Here is a 17,341-nt window from a genome sequence, read left to right as displayed (position 1 = left end):
TAAATGATTTTCTGAAGTGAAAATTATATAGAAGGGGGGAGTACATGGTTTTTTTCGAAAAATGTTTTGTCGCCGATTCGAACCAAATTGCTGTCAGTTATTGTATAGGGTCAGTTGAATTCAGGTATAGTAAAAGTTCCGGCCATTGAACCCATTTTTTGCTGTCGGAGCCAAAAATATGCATTTTTTGGTTTTTTGCGATTTTCTCTAAAATGAAAAAATCCAGGTAAACCTTTTTCGACTCAGAAAAAGCGCCTTGACAAGGGCAATCCAACGGTGCAAAATTCATTGCCATATGTTGCTTAATAAGGGAGCTATGGGCGTTTAAATGATTTTCTGAAGTGAAAATTATATAGAAGGGGGGAGTACATGGTTTTTTTCGAAAAATGTTTTGTCGCCGATTCGAACCAAATTGCTGTCAGTTATTGTATAGGGTCAGTTGAATTCAGGTATAGTAAAAGTTCCGGCCATTGAACCCATTTTTTGCTGTCGGAGCCAAAAATATGCATTTTTTGGTTTTTTGCGATTTTCTCTAAAATGAAAAAATCCAGGTCAATTTTTTTCGACTCAGAAGAAGCGCCTTGACAAGGGCAATCCAACGGTGCAAAATTCATTGCCATATGTTGCTTAATAAGGGAGCTATGGGCGTTTAAATGATTTTCTGAAGTGAAAATTATATAGAAGGGGGGAGTACATGGTTTTTTTCGAAAAATTTTTTGTCGCCGATTCGAACCAAATTGCTGTCAGTTATTGTATAGGGTCAGTTGAATTCAGGTATAGTAAAAGTTCCGGCCATTGAACCCATTTTTTGCTGTCGGAGCCAAAAATATGCATTTTTTGGTTTTTTGCGATTTTCTCTAAAATGAAAAAATCCAGGTCAATTTTTTTCGACTCAGAAGAAGCGCCTTGACAAGGGCAATCCAACGGTGCAAAATTCATTGCCATATGTTGCTTAATAAGGGAGCTATGGGCGTTTAAATGATTTTCCGAAGTAAAAATTATATAGAAGGGGGGAGTACATGGTTTTTTTCGAAAAATTTTTTGTCGCCGATTCGAACCAAATTGCTGTCAGTGATTGTATGGGGTAAGTTGAATTCAGGTATAGTAAAAGTTCCGGCCATTGAACCCATTTTTTGCTGTGGGAGCCAAAAATATGCATTTTTTGGTTTTTTGCGATTTTCTCTAAAATGAAAAAATCCAGGTAAACCTTTTTCGACTCAGAAAAAGCGCCTTGACAAGGGCAATCCAACGGTGCAAAATTCATTGCCATATGTTGCTTAATAAGGGAGCTATGGGCGTTTAAATGATTTTCTGAAGTGAAAATTATATAGAAGGGGGGAGTACATGGTTTTTTTCGAAAAATGTTTTGTCGCCGATTCGAACCAAATTGCTGTCAGTTATTGTATAGGGTCAGTTGAATTCAGGTATAGTAAAAGTTCCGGCCATTGAACCCATTTTTTGCTGTCGGAGCCAAAAATATGCATTTTTTGGTTTTTTGCGATTTTCTCTAAAATGAAAAAATCCAGGTCAATTTTTTTCGACTCAGAAGAAGCGCCTTGACAAGGGCAATCCAACGGTGCAAAATTCATTGCCATATGTTGCTTAATAAGGGAGCTATGGGCGTTTAAATGATTTTCCGAAGTAAAAATTATATAGAAGGGGGGAGTACATGGTTTTTTTCGAAAAATTTTTTGTCGCCGATTCGAACCAAATTGCTGTCAGTTATTGTATAGGGTCAGTTGAATTCAGGTATAGTAAAAGTTCCGGCCATTGAACCCATTTTTTGCTGTGGGAGCCAAAAATATGCATTTTTTGGTTTTTTGCGATTTTCTCTAAAATGAAAAAATCCAGGTAAACCTTTTTCGACTCAGAAAAAGCGCCTTGACAAGGGCAATCCAACGGTGCAAAATTCATTGCCATATGTTGCTTAATAAGGGAGCTATGGGCGTTTAAATGATTTTCTGAAGTGAAAATTATATAGAAGGGGGGAGTACATGGTTTTTTTCGAAAAATTTTTTGTCGCCGATTCGAACCAAATTGCTGTCAGTGATTGTATGGGGTAAGTTGAATTCAGGTATAGTAAAAGTTCCGGCCATTGAACCCATTTTTTGCTGTGGGAGCCAAAAATATGCATTTTTTGGTTTTTTGCGATTTTCTCTAAAATGAAAAAATCCAGGTAAACCTTTTTCGACTCAGAAAAAGCGCCTTGACAAGGGCAATCCAACGGTGCAAAATTCATTGCCATATGTTGCTTAATAAGGGAGCTATGGGCGTTTAAATGATTTTCCGAAGTAAAAATTATATAGAAGGGGGGAGTACATGGTTTTTTTCGAAAAATTTTTTGTTGCCGATTCGAACCAAATTGCTGTCAGTTATTGTATAGGGTCAGTTGAATTCAGGTATAGTAAAAGTTCCGGCCATTGAACCCATTTTTTGCTGTGGGAGCCAAAAATATGCATTTTTTGGTTTTTTGCGATTTTCTCTAAAATGAAAAAATCCAGGTCAATTTTTTTCCACTCAGAAGTAGCGCCTTGACAAGGTCAATCCAACGGTGCAAAATTGATTGCCATATGTTGCTTAATAAGGGAGCTATGGGCGTTTAAATGATTTTCTGAAGTGAAAATTATATAGAAGGGGGGAGTACATGGTTTTTTTCGAAAAATTTTTTGTCGCCGATTCGAACCAAATTGCTGTCAGTGATTGTATGGGGTAAGTTGAATTCAGGTATAGTAAAAGTTCCGGCCATTGAACCCATTTTTTGCTGTGGGAGCCAAAAATATGCATTTTTTGGTTTTTTGCGATTTTCTCTAAAATGAAAAAATCCAGGTAAACCTTTTTCGACTCAGAAAAAGCGCCTTGACAAGGGCAATCCAACGGTGCAAAATTCATTGCCATATGTTGCTTAATAAGGGAGCTATGGGCGTTTAAATGATTTTCCGAAGTAAAAATTATATAGAAGGGGGGAGTACATGGTTTTTTTCGAAAAATTTTTTGTTGCCGATTCGAACCAAATTGCTGTCAGTTATTGTATAGGGTCAGTTGAATTCAGGTATAGTAAAAGTTCCGGCCATTGAACCCATTTTTTGCTGTGGGAGCCAAAAATATGCATTTTTTGGTTTTTTGCGATTTTCTCTAAAATGAAAAAATCCAGGTCAATTTTTTTCCACTCAGAAGTAGCGCCTTGACAAGGTCAATCCAACGGTGCAAAATTGATTGCCATATGTTGCTTAATAAGGGAGCTATGGGCGTTTAAATGATTTTCCGAAGTGAAAATTATATAGAAGGGGGGAGTACCATGACCAACTTCATTCATATCCGCTTCGCTTCTATATGGCCGTCTCAATTTTGAATTTTACATGCAATCAAATGTTCCCGTTTGATGGACATCTACTAGCGACCTCCACTCAACAAACAACCAAACTACAAATTATGAATTTGACATTAACATCAAGGTCAATGACCTCATTTTTATGTTATTACTGTTATTAGCCCATTTAACGAAAACACGAAGACGAAAATGTTTGGTTTAATTTAACTACCTAGATGACAACACTAACAAAACACATTTTTAAAGGTAAGAGCAAAATTTATAACCATTTATAACTTCAACACTTTTCGGCTCAGTGGTTTACTGTTTAAGCTCAGTCTTCAAAGAATCCGTTTTTTCTACACAAATATTATTGAGGACTGGTTTCACAGCCGTTTTAATAATAATCTTGCAGACTGCAGCTTAGTGTTGTGAACAGGAAAACACAGAATTTTGAAAGAGGTGATCATATAGCAAGTCATGCAACTGAAGATATGGTTTCTCATACTGTAAAAATGGTAACAGTTTTTGTGCTATATTTGCAATTCTTTGAATAATGCCCACAAATGCATTATTGGGATATATCAATCGACCCCGATCTTGAAGGGCTATTAATCTTAATAATGGTCCTGGTATGGTGGTAGATAAGAGTGGAACAAGACATTCATCACAGTGAAATTGATCTTCTAACTTCTTATGTATCCTGAGAGAAATGCTACTGATGCAGAAAAAATATTACTTGCAGGTGTAATATTTTGGCTGAGACTGTGTATGCTGGTTCTAACATCAATAAGCAATATTAGTTCTTCAATATTTGTAGTCACACATTCTCCGTAAGTTTTAGAAGGAATCTTTGCTTGACTAATGAAATTAATGTTTTGAGCAGTATTTGCTGATGAAGATGCTTTTACAATTCCACAATGAAGAATTTGTGTAATAGTTCAAGCTTAGTCTTCAAAGAATCCATTTATTCTACACAAATATTACTAAGGACTGCTTTCGCAGCCATTTTAATAATAACATTGCATACTGCAGCTTTATGGTCTGCACAGGAAAACTCTGAATTTTGAAGGAGGTGATCATACAGCAAGTCATGCAAATGAATACATGGTTTCTGATATTGTAGAAATGGTACCTAACAGTTTTTGTACTATATTCGCAATTCTCAATAATGCCTACAAATGAATCACTGGGATACAGCAATTGACTCCGATTTTGAAGGGCTATTAATCTTAACAAAGATCCTAATATGGTGGTGGATAAAAGTGACATAAAAGATCACTTTGACAAATATGTATTGTATATGTATTGTTTTGCAGGGAAGAAGCAGGTTCATTTTCATCGAGGGAAGGTCAGGATATGAATTCGTACAAACAACAACAAGGTTCTAAAATAACTAAAGAAAACATTTTGCATGTTGTACATTTGAGATCTGAATTCCTACAAATACGAATGGGACAGCATCTTTAGTGAGTGTCACTTTTTTTGAAGATGATCTGTAATTTTGTTGAGATTTATAATACCATTTAATAAATTACCTTCTATAAGAAATTTTATTATTCAAAAAATACTACAAAATCTTTTAAGAGACTAACAATTTGTTTCTCTGATCGGGATCGCTTGGAAATTGGAAAAAAGGTTTCAAATTTCCACAAATAAAACACTTTCTGCCCATTTTGTTAAAAAAACAACTTAACAGTCCCGAATTTATTTAAACTTTAGAATGAATAAGTTGTCAACTTGACGGAAGATGGCGACACATGATGCACGTTTCATGGACTACTTTGCAGGAACAAATTTTTGCTAAATTGAGACGGCCATATAGAAGCGAAGCGAATATGAATGAAGTTGGTCATGGGGAGTACATGGTTTTTTTCGAAAAATTTTTTGTCGCCGATTCGAACCAAATTGCTGTCAGTTATTGTATAGGGTCAGTTGAATTCAGGTATAGTAAAAGTTCCGGCCATTGAACCCATTTTTTGCTGTGGGAGCCAAAAATATGCATTTTTTGGTTTTTTGCGATTTTCTCTAAAATGAAAAAATCCAGGTCAATTTTTTTCGACTCAGAAGAAGCGCCTTGACAAGGGCAATCCAACGGTGCAAAATTCATTGCCATATGTTGCTTAATAAGGGAGCTATGGGCGTTTAAATGATTTTCCGAAGTAAAAATTATATAGAAGGGGGGAGTACATGGTTTTTTTCTAAAAATTTTTTGTCGCCGATTCGAACCAAATTGCTGTCAGTTATTGTATAGGGTCAGTTGAATTCAGGTATAGTAAAAGTTCCGGCCATTGAACCCATTTTTTGCTGTGGGAGCCAAAAATATGCATTTTTTGGTTTTTTGCGATTTTCTCTAAAATGAAAAAATCCAGGTCAATTATTTTCCACTCAGAAGTAGCGCCTTGACAAGGTCAATCCAACGGTGCAAAATTGATTGCCATATGTTGCTTAATAAGGGAGCTATGGGCGTTTAAATGATTTTCCGAAGTGAAAATTATATAGAAGGGGGGAGTACATGGTTTTTTTCGAAAAATTTTTTGTCGCCGATTCGAACCAAATTGCTGTCAGTTATTGTATAAGGTCAGTTGAATTCAGGGATAGTAAAAGTTCCGGCCATTGAACCCATTTTTTGCTGTGGGAGCCAAAAATATGCATTTTTTGGTTTTTTGCGATTTTCTCTAAAATGAAAAAATCCAGGTCAATTTTTTTCGACTCAGAAGAAGCGCCTTGACAAGGGCAATCCAACGGTGTAAAATTCATTGCCATATGTTGCTTAATAAGGGAGCTATGGGCGTTTAAATGATTTTCCGAAGTAAAAATTATATAGAAGGGGGGAGTACATGGTTTTTTTGGAAAATTTTTTTGTCGCCGATTCGAACCAAATTGCTGTCAGTTATTGTATAGGGTCAGTTGAATTCAGGTATAGTAAAAGTTCCGGCCATTGAACCCATTTTTTGCTGTGGGAGCCAAAAATATGCATTTTTTGGTTTTTTGCGATTTTCTCTAAAATGAAAAAATCCAGGTAAACCTTTTTCGACTCAGAAGAAGCGCCTTGACAAGGGCAATCCAACGGTGCAAAATTCATTGCCATATGTTGCTTAATAAGGGAGCTATGGGCATTTAAATGATTTTCCGAAGTGAAAATTATATAGAAGGGGGGAGTACATGATTTTTTTCGAAAAATTTTTTGTCGCCGATTCGAACCAAATTGCTGTCAGTTATTGTATAGGGTAAGTTGAATTCAGGTATAGTAAAAGTTCCGGCCATTGAACCCATTTTTTGCTGTCGGAGCCAAAAATATGCATTTTTTGGTTTTTGGCGATTTTCTCTAAAATGAAAAAATCCAGGTCAATTTTTTTCGACTCAGAAAAAGCACCTTGACAAGGGCAATCCAACGGTGCAAAATTCATTGCCATATGTTGCTTAATAAGGGAGCTATGGGAGTTTAAATGATTTTCCGAAGTGAAAATTATATAGAAGGGGGGAGTAGGTACATGGTTTTTTTCGAAAAATTTTTTGTCGCCGATTCGAACCAAATTGCTGTCAGTTATTGTATGGGGTAAGTTGAATTCAGGTATAGTAAAAGTTCCGGCCATTGAACCCATTTTTTGCTGTCGGAGCCAAAAATATGCATTTTTTGGTTTTTTGCGATTTTCTCTAAAATGAAAAAATCCAGGTCAATTTTTTTCGACTCAGAAGAAGCGCCTTGACAAGGGCAATCCAACGGTGCAAAATTCATTGCCATATGTTGCTTAATAAGGGAGCTATGGGCGTTTAAATGATTTTCCGAAGTAAAAATTATATAGAAGGGGGGAGTACATGGTTTTTTTCTAAAAATTTTTTGTCGCCGATTCGAACCAAATTGCTGTCAGTTATTGTATAGGGTCAGTTGAATTCAGGTATAGTAAAAGTTCCGGCCATTGAACCCATTTTTTGCTGTGGGAGCCAAAAATATGCATTTTTTGGTTTTTTGCGATTTTCTCTAAAATGAAAAAATCCAGGTAAACTTTTTTCGACTCAGAAGAAGCGCTTTGACAAGGGCAATCCAACGGTGCAAAATTCATTGCCATATGTGGCTTAATAAGGGAGCTATGAGCGTTTAAATGATTTTCCGAAGTAAAAATTATATAGAAGGGGGGAGTACATGGTTTTTTTCGAAAAATTTTTTGTCGCCGATTCGAACCAAATTGCTGTCAGTTATTGTATAGGGTCAGTTGAATTCAGGTATAGTAAAAGTTCCGGCCATTGAACCCATTTTTTGCTGTGGGAGCCAAAAATATGCATTTTTTGTTTTTTTGCGATTTTCTCTAAAATGAAAAAATCCAGGTAAACTTTTTTCGACTCAGAAGAAGCGCTTTGACAAGGGCAATCCAACGGTGCAAAATTCATTGCCATATGTTGCTTAATAAGGGAGCTATGGGCGTTTAAATGATTTTCCGAAGTGAAAATTATATAGAAGGGGGGAGTACATGATGTTTTTCGAAAAATTTTTTGTCGCCGATTCGAACCAAATTGCTGTCAGTTATAGTATAGGGTCAGTTGAATTCAGGTATAGTAAAAGTTCCGGCCATTGAACCCATTTTTTGCTGTCGGAGCCAAAAATATGCATTTTTTGGTTTTTTGCGATTTTCTCTAAAATGAAAAAATCCAGGTCAATTTTTTTCGACTCAGAAGAAGCGCCTTGACAAGGGCAATCCAACGGTGCAAAATTCATTGCCATATGTTGCTTAATAAGGGAGCTATGGGCGTTTAAATGATTTTCCGAAGTAACAATTATATAGAAGGGGGGAGTACATGGTTTTTTTCTAAAAATTTTTTGTCGCCGATTCGAACCAAATTGCTGTCAGTTATTGTATAGGGTCAGTTGAATTCAGGTATAGTAAAAGTTCCGGCCATTGAACCCATTTTTTGCTGTGGGAGCCAAAAATATGCATTTTTTGGTTTTTTGCGATTTTCTCTAAAATGAAAAAATCCAGGTCAATTTTTTTCGACTCAGAAGAAGCGCCTTGACAAGGGCAATCCAACGGTGCAAAATTCATTGCCATATGTTGCTTAATAAGGGAGCTATGGGCGTTTAAATGATTTTCCGAAGTGAAAATTATATAGAAGGGGGGAGTACATGATTTTTTTCGAAAAATTTTTTGTCGCCGATTCGAACCAAATTGCTGTCAGTTATTGTATAGGGTAAGTTGAATTCAGGTATAGTAAAAGTTCCGGCCATTGAACCCATTTTTTGCTGTGGGAGCCAAAAATATGCATTTTTTGGTTTTTTGCGATTTTCTCTAAAATGAAAAAATCCAGGTAAACTTTTTTCGACTCAGAAGAAGCGCTTTGACAAGGGCAATCCAACGGTGCAAAATTCATTGCCATATGTGGCTTAATAAGGGAGCTATGAGCGTTTAAATGATTTTCCGAAGTAAAAATTATATAGAAGGGGGGAGTACATGGTTTTTTTCGAAAAATTTTTTGTCGCCGATTCGAACCAAATTGCTGTCAGTTATTGTATGGGGTAAGTTGAATTCAGGTATAGTAAAAGTTCCGGCCATTGAACCCATTTTTTGCTGTCGGAGCCAAAAATATGCATTTTTTGGTTTTTTGCGATTTTCTCTAAAATGAAAAAATCCAGGTCAATTTTTTTCGACTCAGAAGAAGCGCCTTGACAAGGGCAATCCAACGGTGCAAAATTCATTGCCATATGTTGGTTAATAAGGGAGCTATGGGCATTTAAATGATTTTCCGAAGTGAAAATTATATAGAAGGGGGGAGTACATGGTTTTTTTCGAAAAATTTTTTGTCGCCGATTCGAACCAAATTGCTGTCAGTTATTGTATGGGGTAAGTTGAATTCAGGTATAGTAAAAGTTCCGGCCATTGAACCCATTTTTTGCTGTCGGAGCCAAAAATATGCATTTTTTGGTTTTTTGCGATTTTCTCTAAAATGAAAAAATCCAGGTCAATTTTTTTCGACTCAGAAGAAGCGCCTTGACAAGGGCAATCCAACGGTCCAAAATTCATTGCCATATGTTGCTTAATAAGGGAGCTATGGGCATTTAAATGATTTTCCGAAGTGAAAATTATATAGAAGGGGGGAGTACATGGTTTTTTTCGAAAAATTTTTTGTCGCCGATTCGAACCAAATTGCTGTCAGTTATTGTATGGGGTAAGTTGAATTCAGGTATAGTAAAAGTTCCGGCCATTGAACCCATTTTTTGCTGTGGGAGCCAAAAATATGCATTTTTTGGTTTTTTGCGATTTTCTCTAAAATGAAAAAATCCAGGTAAACTTTTTTCGACTCAGAAGAAGCGCTTTGACAAGGGCAATCCAACGGTGCAAAATTCATTGCCATATGTGGCTTAATAAGGGAGCTATGAGCGTTTAAATGATTTTCCGAAGTAAAAATTATATAGAAGGGGGGAGTACATGGTTTTTTTCGAAAAATTTTTTGTCGCCGATTCGAACCAAATTGCTGTCAGTTATTGTATGGGGTAAGTTGAATTCAGGTATAGTAAAAGTTCCGGCCATTGAACCCATTTTTTGCTGTCGGAGCCAAAAATATGCATTTTTTGGTTTTTTGCGATTTTCTCTAAAATGAAAAAATCCAGGTCAATTTTTTTCGACTCAGAAGAAGCGCCTTGACAAGGGCAATCCAACGGTCCAAAATTCATTGCCATATGTGGCTTAATAAGGGAGCTATGAGCGTTTAAATGATTTTCCGAAGTAAAAATTATATAGAAGGGGGGAGTACATGGTTTTTTTCGAAAAATTTTTTGTCGCCGATTCGAACCAAATTGCTGTCAGTTATTGTATGGGGTAAGTTGAATTCAGGTATAGTAAAAGTTCCTGCCATTGAACCCATTTTTTGCTGTCGGAGCCAAAAATATGCATTTTTTGGTTTTTTGCGATTTTCTCTAAAATGAAAAAATCCAGGTCAATTTTTTTCGACTCAGAAGAAGCGCCTTGACAAGGGCAATCCAACGGTGCAAAATTCATTGCCATATGTTGCTTAATAAGGGAGCTATGGGCGTTTAAATGATTTTCCGAAGTGAAAATTATATAGAAGGGGGGAGTACATGGTTTTTTTCGAAAAATTTTTTGTCGCCGATTCGAACCAAATTGCTGTCAGTTATTGTATGGGGTAAGTTGAATTCAGGTATAGTAAAAGTTCCGGCCATTGAACCCATTTTTTGCTGTCGGAGCCAAAAATATGCATTTTTTGGTTTTTTGCGATTTTCTCTAAAATGAAAAAATCCAGGTCAATTTTTTTCGACTCAGAAGAAGCGCCTTGACAAGGGCAATCCAACGGTGCAAAATTCATTGCCATATGTTGGTTAATAAGGGAGCTATGGGCATTTAAATGATTTTCCGAAGTGAAAATTATATAGAAGGGGGGAGTACATGGTTTTTTTCGAAAAATTTTTTGTCGCCGATTCGAACCAAATTGCTGTCAGTTATTGTATGGGGTAAGTTGAATTCAGGTATAGTAAAAGTTCCGGCCATTGAACCCATTTTTTGCTGTCGGAGCCAAAAATATGCATTTTTTGGTTTTTTGCGATTTTCTCTAAAATGAAAAAATCCAGGTCAATTTTTTTCGACTCAGAAGAAGCGCCTTGACAAGGGCAATCCAACGGTCCAAAATTCATTGCCATATGTTGCTTAATAAGGGAGCTATGGGCATTTAAATGATTTTCCGAAGTGAAAATTATATAGAAGGGGGGAGTACATGGTTTTTTTCGAAAAATTTTTTGTCGCCGATTCGAACCAAATTGCTGTCAGTTATTGTATGGGGTAAGTTGAATTCAGGTATAGTAAAAGTTCCGGCCATTGAACCCATTTTTTGCTGTGGGAGCCAAAAATATGCATTTTTTGGTTTTTTGCGATTTTCTCTAAAATGAAAAAATCCAGGTAAACTTTTTTCGACTCAGAAGAAGCGCTTTGACAAGGGCAATCCAACGGTGCAAAATTCATTGCCATATGTGGCTTAATAAGGGAGCTATGAGCGTTTAAATGATTTTCCGAAGTAAAAATTATATAGAAGGGGGGAGTACATGGTTTTTTTCGAAAAATTTTTTGTCGCCGATTCGAACCAAATTGCTGTCAGTTATTGTATGGGGTAAGTTGAATTCAGGTATAGTAAAAGTTCCGGCCATTGAACCCATTTTTTGCTGTCGGAGCCAAAAATATGCATTTTTTGGTTTTTTGCGATTTTCTCTAAAATGAAAAAATCCAGGTCAATTTTTTTCGACTCAGAAGAAGCGCCTTGACAAGGGCAATCCAACGGTCCAAAATTCATTGCCATATGTGGCTTAATAAGGGAGCTATGAGCGTTTAAATGATTTTCCGAAGTAAAAATTATATAGAAGGGGGGAGTACATGGTTTTTTTCGAAAAATTTTTTGTCGCCGATTCGAACCAAATTGCTGTCAGTTATTGTATGGGGTAAGTTGAATTCAGGTATAGTAAAAGTTCCTGCCATTGAACCCATTTTTTGCTGTCGGAGCCAAAAATATGCATTTTTTGGTTTTTTGCGATTTTCTCTAAAATGAAAAAATCCAGGTCAATTTTTTTCGACTCAGAAGAAGCGCCTTGACAAGGGCAATCCAACGGTGCAAAATTCATTGCCATATGTTGCTTAATAAGGGAGCTATGGGCGTTTAAATGATTTTCCGAAGTGAAAATTATATAGAAGGGGGGAGTACATGGTTTTTTTCGAAAAATTTTTTGTCGCCGATTCGAACCAAATTGCTGTCAGTTATTGTATGGGGTAAGTTGAATTCAGGTATAGTAAAAGTTCCGGCCATTGAACCCATTTTTTGCTGTCGGAGCCAAAAATATGCATTTTTTGGTTTTTTGCGATTTTCTCTAAAATGAAAAAATCCAGGTCAATTTTTTTCGACTCAGAAGAAGCGCCTTGACAAGGGCAATTCAACGGTGCAAAATTCATTGCCATATGTTGCTTAATAAGGGAGCTATGGGCATTTAAATGATTTTCCGAAGTGAAAATTATATAGAAGGGGGGAGTACATGGTTTTTTTCGAAAAATTTTTTGTTGCCGATTCGAACCAAATTGCTGTCAGTTATAGTATAGGGTCAGTTGAATTCAGGTATAGTAAAAGTTCCGGCCATTGAACCCATTTTTTGCTGTGGGAGCCAAAAATATGCATTTTTTGGTTTTTTGCGATTTTCTCTAAAATGAAAAAATCCAGGTAAACTTTTTTCGACTCAGAAGAAGCGCTTTGACAAGGGCAATCCAACGGTGCAAAATTCATTGCCATATGTGGCTTAATAAGGGAGCTATGAGCGTTTAAATGATTTTCCGAAGTAAAAATTATATAGAAGGGGGGAGTACATGGTTTTTTTCGAAAAATTTTTTGTCGCCGATTCGAACCAAATTGCTGTCAGTTATTGTATAGGGTAAGTTGAATTCAGGTATAGTAAAAGTTCCGGCCATTGAACCCATTTTTTGCTGTGGGAGCCAAAAATATGCATTTTTTGGTTTTTTGCGATTTTCTCTAAAATGAAAAAATCCAGGTAAACTTTTTTCGACTCAGAAGAAGCGCTTTGACAAGGGCAATCCAACGGTGCAAAATTCATTGCCATATGTGGCTTAATAAGGGAGCTATGAGCGTTTAAATGATTTTCCGAAGTAAAAATTATATAGAAGGGGGGAGTACATGGTTTTTTTCGAAAAATTTTTTGTCGCCGATTCGAACCAAATTGCTGTCAGTTATTGTATGGGGTAAGTTGAATTCAGGTATAGTAAAAGTTCCGGCCATTGAACCCATTTTTTGCTGTCGGAGCCAAAAATATGCATTTTTTGGTTTTTTGCGATTTTCTCTAAAATGAAAAAATCCAGGTCAATTTTTTTCGACTCAGAAGAAGCGCCTTGACAAGGGCAATCCAACGGTGCAAAATTCATTGCCATATGTTGCTTAATAAGGGAGCTATGGGCGTTTAAATGATTTTCCGAAGTGAAAATTATATAGAAGGGGGGAGTACATGGTTTTTTTCGAAAAATTTTTTGTCGCCGATTCGAACCAAATTGCTGTCAGTTATTGTATGGGGTAAGTTGAATTCAGGTATAGTAAAAGTTCCGGCCATTGAACCCATTTTTTGCTGTCGGAGCCAAAAATATGCATTTTTTGGTTTTTTGCGATTTTCTCTAAAATGAAAAAATCCAGGTCAATTTTTTTCGACTCAGAAGAAGCGCCTTGACAAGGGCAATCCAACGGTGCAAAATTCATTGCCATATGTTGCTTAATAAGGGAGCTATGGGCATTTAAATGATTTTCCGAAGTGAAAATTATATAGAAGGGGGGAGTACATGGTTTTTTTCGAAAAATTTTTTGTTGCCGATTCGAACCAAATTGCTGTCAGTTATAGTATAGGGTCAGTCGGCCATTGAACCCATTTTTTGCTGTGGGAGCCAAAAATATGCATTTTTTGGTTTTTTGCGATTTTCTCTAAAATGAAAAAATCCAGGTAAACTTTTTTCGACTCAGAAGAAGCGCTTTGACAAGGGCAATCCAACGGTGCAAAATTCATTGCCATATGTGGCTTAATAAGGGAGCTATGAGCGTTTAAATGATTTTCCGAAGTAAAAATTATATAGAAGGGGGGAGTACATGGTTTTTTTCGAAAAATTTTTTGTCGCCGATTCGAACCAAATTGCTGTCAGTTATTGTATAGGGTAAGTTGAATTCAGGTATAGTAAAAGTTCCGGCCATTGAACCCATTTTTTGCTGTGGGAGCCAAAAATATGCATTTTTTGGTTTTTTGCGATTTTCTCTAAAATGAAAAAATCCAGGTAAACTTTTTTCGACTCAGAAGAAGCGCTTTGACAAGGGCAATCCAACGGTGCAAAATTCATTGCCATATGTGGCTTAATAAGGGAGCTATGAGCGTTTAAATGATTTTCCGAAGTAAAAATTATATAGAAGGGGGGAGTACATGGTTTTTTTCGAAAAATTTTTTGTCGCCGATTCGAACCAAATTGCTGTCAGTTATTGTATAGGGTAAGTTGAATTCAGGTATAGTAAAAGTTCCGGCCATTGAACCCATTTTTTGCTGTGGGAGCCAAAAATATGCATTTTTTGGTTTTTTGCGATTTTCTCTAAAATGAAAAAATCCAGGTAAACTTTTTTCGACTCAGAAGAAGCGCTTTGACAAGGGCAATCCAACGGTGCAAAATTCATTGCCATATGTGGCTTAATAAGGGAGCTATGAGCGTTTAAATGATTTTCCGAAGTAAAAATTATATAGAAGGGGGGAGTACATGGTTTTTTTCGAAAAATTTTTTGTCGCCGATTCGAACCAAATTGCTGTCAGTTATTGTATGGGGTAAGTTGAATTCAGGTATAGTAAAAGTTCCGGCCATTGAACCCATTTTTTGCTGTCGGAGCCAAAAATATGCATTTTTTGGTTTTTTGCGATTTTCTCTAAAATGAAAAAATCCAGGTCAATTTTTTTCGACTCAGAAGAAGCGCCTTGACAAGGGCAATCCAACGGTGCAAAATTCATTGCCATATGTTGCTTAATAAGGGAGCTATGGGCGTTTAAATGATTTTCCGAAGTGAAAATTATATAGAAGGGGGGAGTACATGATTTTTTTCGAAAAATTTTTTGTCGCCGATTCGAACCAAATTGCTGTCAGTTATTGTATAGGGTAAGTTGAATTCAGGTATAGTAAAAGTTCCGGCCATTGAACCCATTTTTTGCTGTGGGAGCCAAAAATATGCATTTTTTGGTTTTTTGCGATTTTCTCTAAAATGAAAAAATCCAGGTAAACTTTTTTCGACTCAGAAGAAGCGCTTTGACAAGGGCAATCCAACGGTGCAAAATTCATTGCCATATGTGGCTTAATAAGGGAGCTATGAGCGTTTAAATGATTTTCCGAAGTAAAAATTATATAGAAGGGGGGAGTACATGGTTTTTTTCGAAAAATTTTTTGTCGCCGATTCGAACCAAATTGCTGTCAGTTATTGTATGGGGTAAGTTGAATTCAGGTATAGTAAAAGTTCCGGCCATTGAACCCATTTTTTGCTGTCGGAGCCAAAAATATGCATTTTTTGGTTTTTTGCGATTTTCTCTAAAATGAAAAAATCCAGGTCAATTTTTTTCGACTCAGAAGAAGCGCCTTGACAAGGGCAATCCAACGGTGCAAAATTCATTGCCATATGTTGCTTAATAAGGGAGCTATGGGCGTTTAAATGATTTTCCGAAGTGAAAATTATATAGAAGGGGGGAAAAAATTTTTTGTCGCCGATTCGAACCAAATTGCTGTCAGTTATTGTATGGGGTAAGTTGAATTCAGGTATAGTAAAAGTTCCGGCCATTGAACCCATTTTTTTGCTGTCGGAGCCAAAAATATGCATTTTTTGGTTTTTTGAGATTTTCTCTAAAATGAAAAAATCCAGGTCAATTTTTTTCGACTCAGAAGAAGCGCCTTGACAAGGGCAATCCAACGGTGCAAAATTCATTGCCATATGTTGCTTAATAAGGGAGCTATGGGCATTTAAATGATTTTCCGAAGTGAAAATTATATAGAAGGGGGGAGTACATGGTTTTTTTCGAAAAATTTTTTGTCGCCGATTCGAACCAAATTGCTGTCAGTTATAGTATAGGGTCAGTTGAATTCAGGTATAGTAAAAGTTCCGGCCATTGAACCCATTTTTTGCTGTGGGAGCCAAAAATATGCATTTTTTGGTTTTTTGCGATTTTCTCTAAAATGAAAAAATCCAGGTCAATTTTTTTCGACTCAGAAGAAGCGCCTAGACAAGGGCAATCCAACGGTGCAAAATTCATTGCCATATGTTGCTTAATAAGGGAGCTATGGGCATTTAAATGATTTTCCGAAGTGAAAATTATATAGAAGGGGGGAGTACATGGTTTTTTTCGAAAAATTTTTTGTCGCCGATTCGAACCAAATTGCTGTCAGTTATAGTATAGGGTCAGTTGAATTCAGGTATAGTAAAAGTTCCGGCCATTGAACCCATTTTTTGCTGTCGGAGCCAAAAATATGCATTTTTTGGTTTTTTGCGATTTTCTCTAAAATGAAAAAATCCAGGTAAACTTTTTTCGACTCAGAAGAAGCGCTTTGACAAGGGCAATCCAACGGTGCAAAATTCATTGCCATATGTGGCTTAATAAGGGAGCTATGAGCGTTTAAATGATTTTCCGAAGTAAAAATTATATAGAAGGGGGGAGTACATGGTTTTTTTCGAAAAATTTTTTGTCGCCGATTCGAACCAAATTGCTGTCAGTTATTGTATGGGGTAAGTTGAATTCAGGTATAGTAAAAGTTCCGGCCATTGAACCCATTTTTTGCTGTCGGAGCCAAAAATATGCATTTTTTGGTTTTTTGCGATTTTCTCTAAAATGAAAAAATCCAGGTCAATTTTTTTCGACTCAGAAGAAGCGCCTAGACAAGGGCAATCCAACGGTGCAAAATTCATTGCCATATGTTGCTTAATAAGGGAGCTATGGGCATTTAAATGATTTTCCGAAGTGAAAATTATATAGAAGGGGGGAGTATATGGTTTTTTTCGAAAAATTTTTTGTCGCCGATTCGAACCAAATTGCTGTCAGTTATAGTATAGGGTCAGTTGAATTCAGGTATAGTAAAAGTTCCGGCCATTGAACCCATTTTTTGCTGTCGGAGCCAAAAATATGCATTTTTTGGTTTTTTGCGATTTTCTCTAAAATGAAAAAATCCAGGTCAATTTTCTTCGACTCAGAAGAAGCGCTTTGACAAGGGCAATCCAACGGTGCAAAATTCATTGCCATATGTTGCTTAATAAGGGAGCTATGGGCATTTAAATGATTTTCCGAAGTGAAAATTATATAGAAGGGGGGAGTACATGGTTTTTTTCGAAAAATTTTTTGTCGCCGATTCGAACCAAATTGCTGTCAGTTATAGTATAGGGTCAGTTGAATTCAGGTATAGTAAAAGTTCCGGCCATTGAACCCATTTTTTGCTGTCGGAGCCAAAAATATGCATTTTTTGGTTTTTTGCGATTTTCTCTAAAATGAAAAAATCC

At 36.4% G+C, this 17,341-nt stretch overlaps 1 long non-coding RNA gene across 4 annotated transcripts; it reads left to right on the top strand.

Moving 5' to 3' along the window:
* Positions 1–3,295: 3,295 nt before the first annotated feature.
* On the top strand, positions 3,296–5,160 carry LOC138138486 (uncharacterized). 4 transcript variants are annotated; one of them, XR_011162044.1, is made up of 3 exons: positions 3,296–3,574; positions 3,625–4,776; positions 5,030–5,160. It is a non-coding gene; the product is annotated as an uncharacterized lncRNA (long non-coding RNA). The 4 variants fall into 4 exon arrangements; XR_011162045.1 differs by having other exon boundaries at positions 5,098–5,112; XR_011162043.1 differs by lacking the exon at positions 5,030–5,160 and having other exon boundaries at positions 3,723–4,858.
* Positions 5,161–17,341: the final 12,181 nt, after the last annotated feature.

The sequence above is a fragment of the Tenebrio molitor genome, chromosome 9, assembly GCF_963966145.1.
Source record: "Tenebrio molitor chromosome 9, icTenMoli1.1, whole genome shotgun sequence".
Classification (NCBI taxonomy): domain Eukaryota; kingdom Metazoa; phylum Arthropoda; class Insecta; order Coleoptera; family Tenebrionidae; genus Tenebrio; species Tenebrio molitor.
This window is presented reverse-complemented; position numbering and strand designations above follow the sequence as displayed.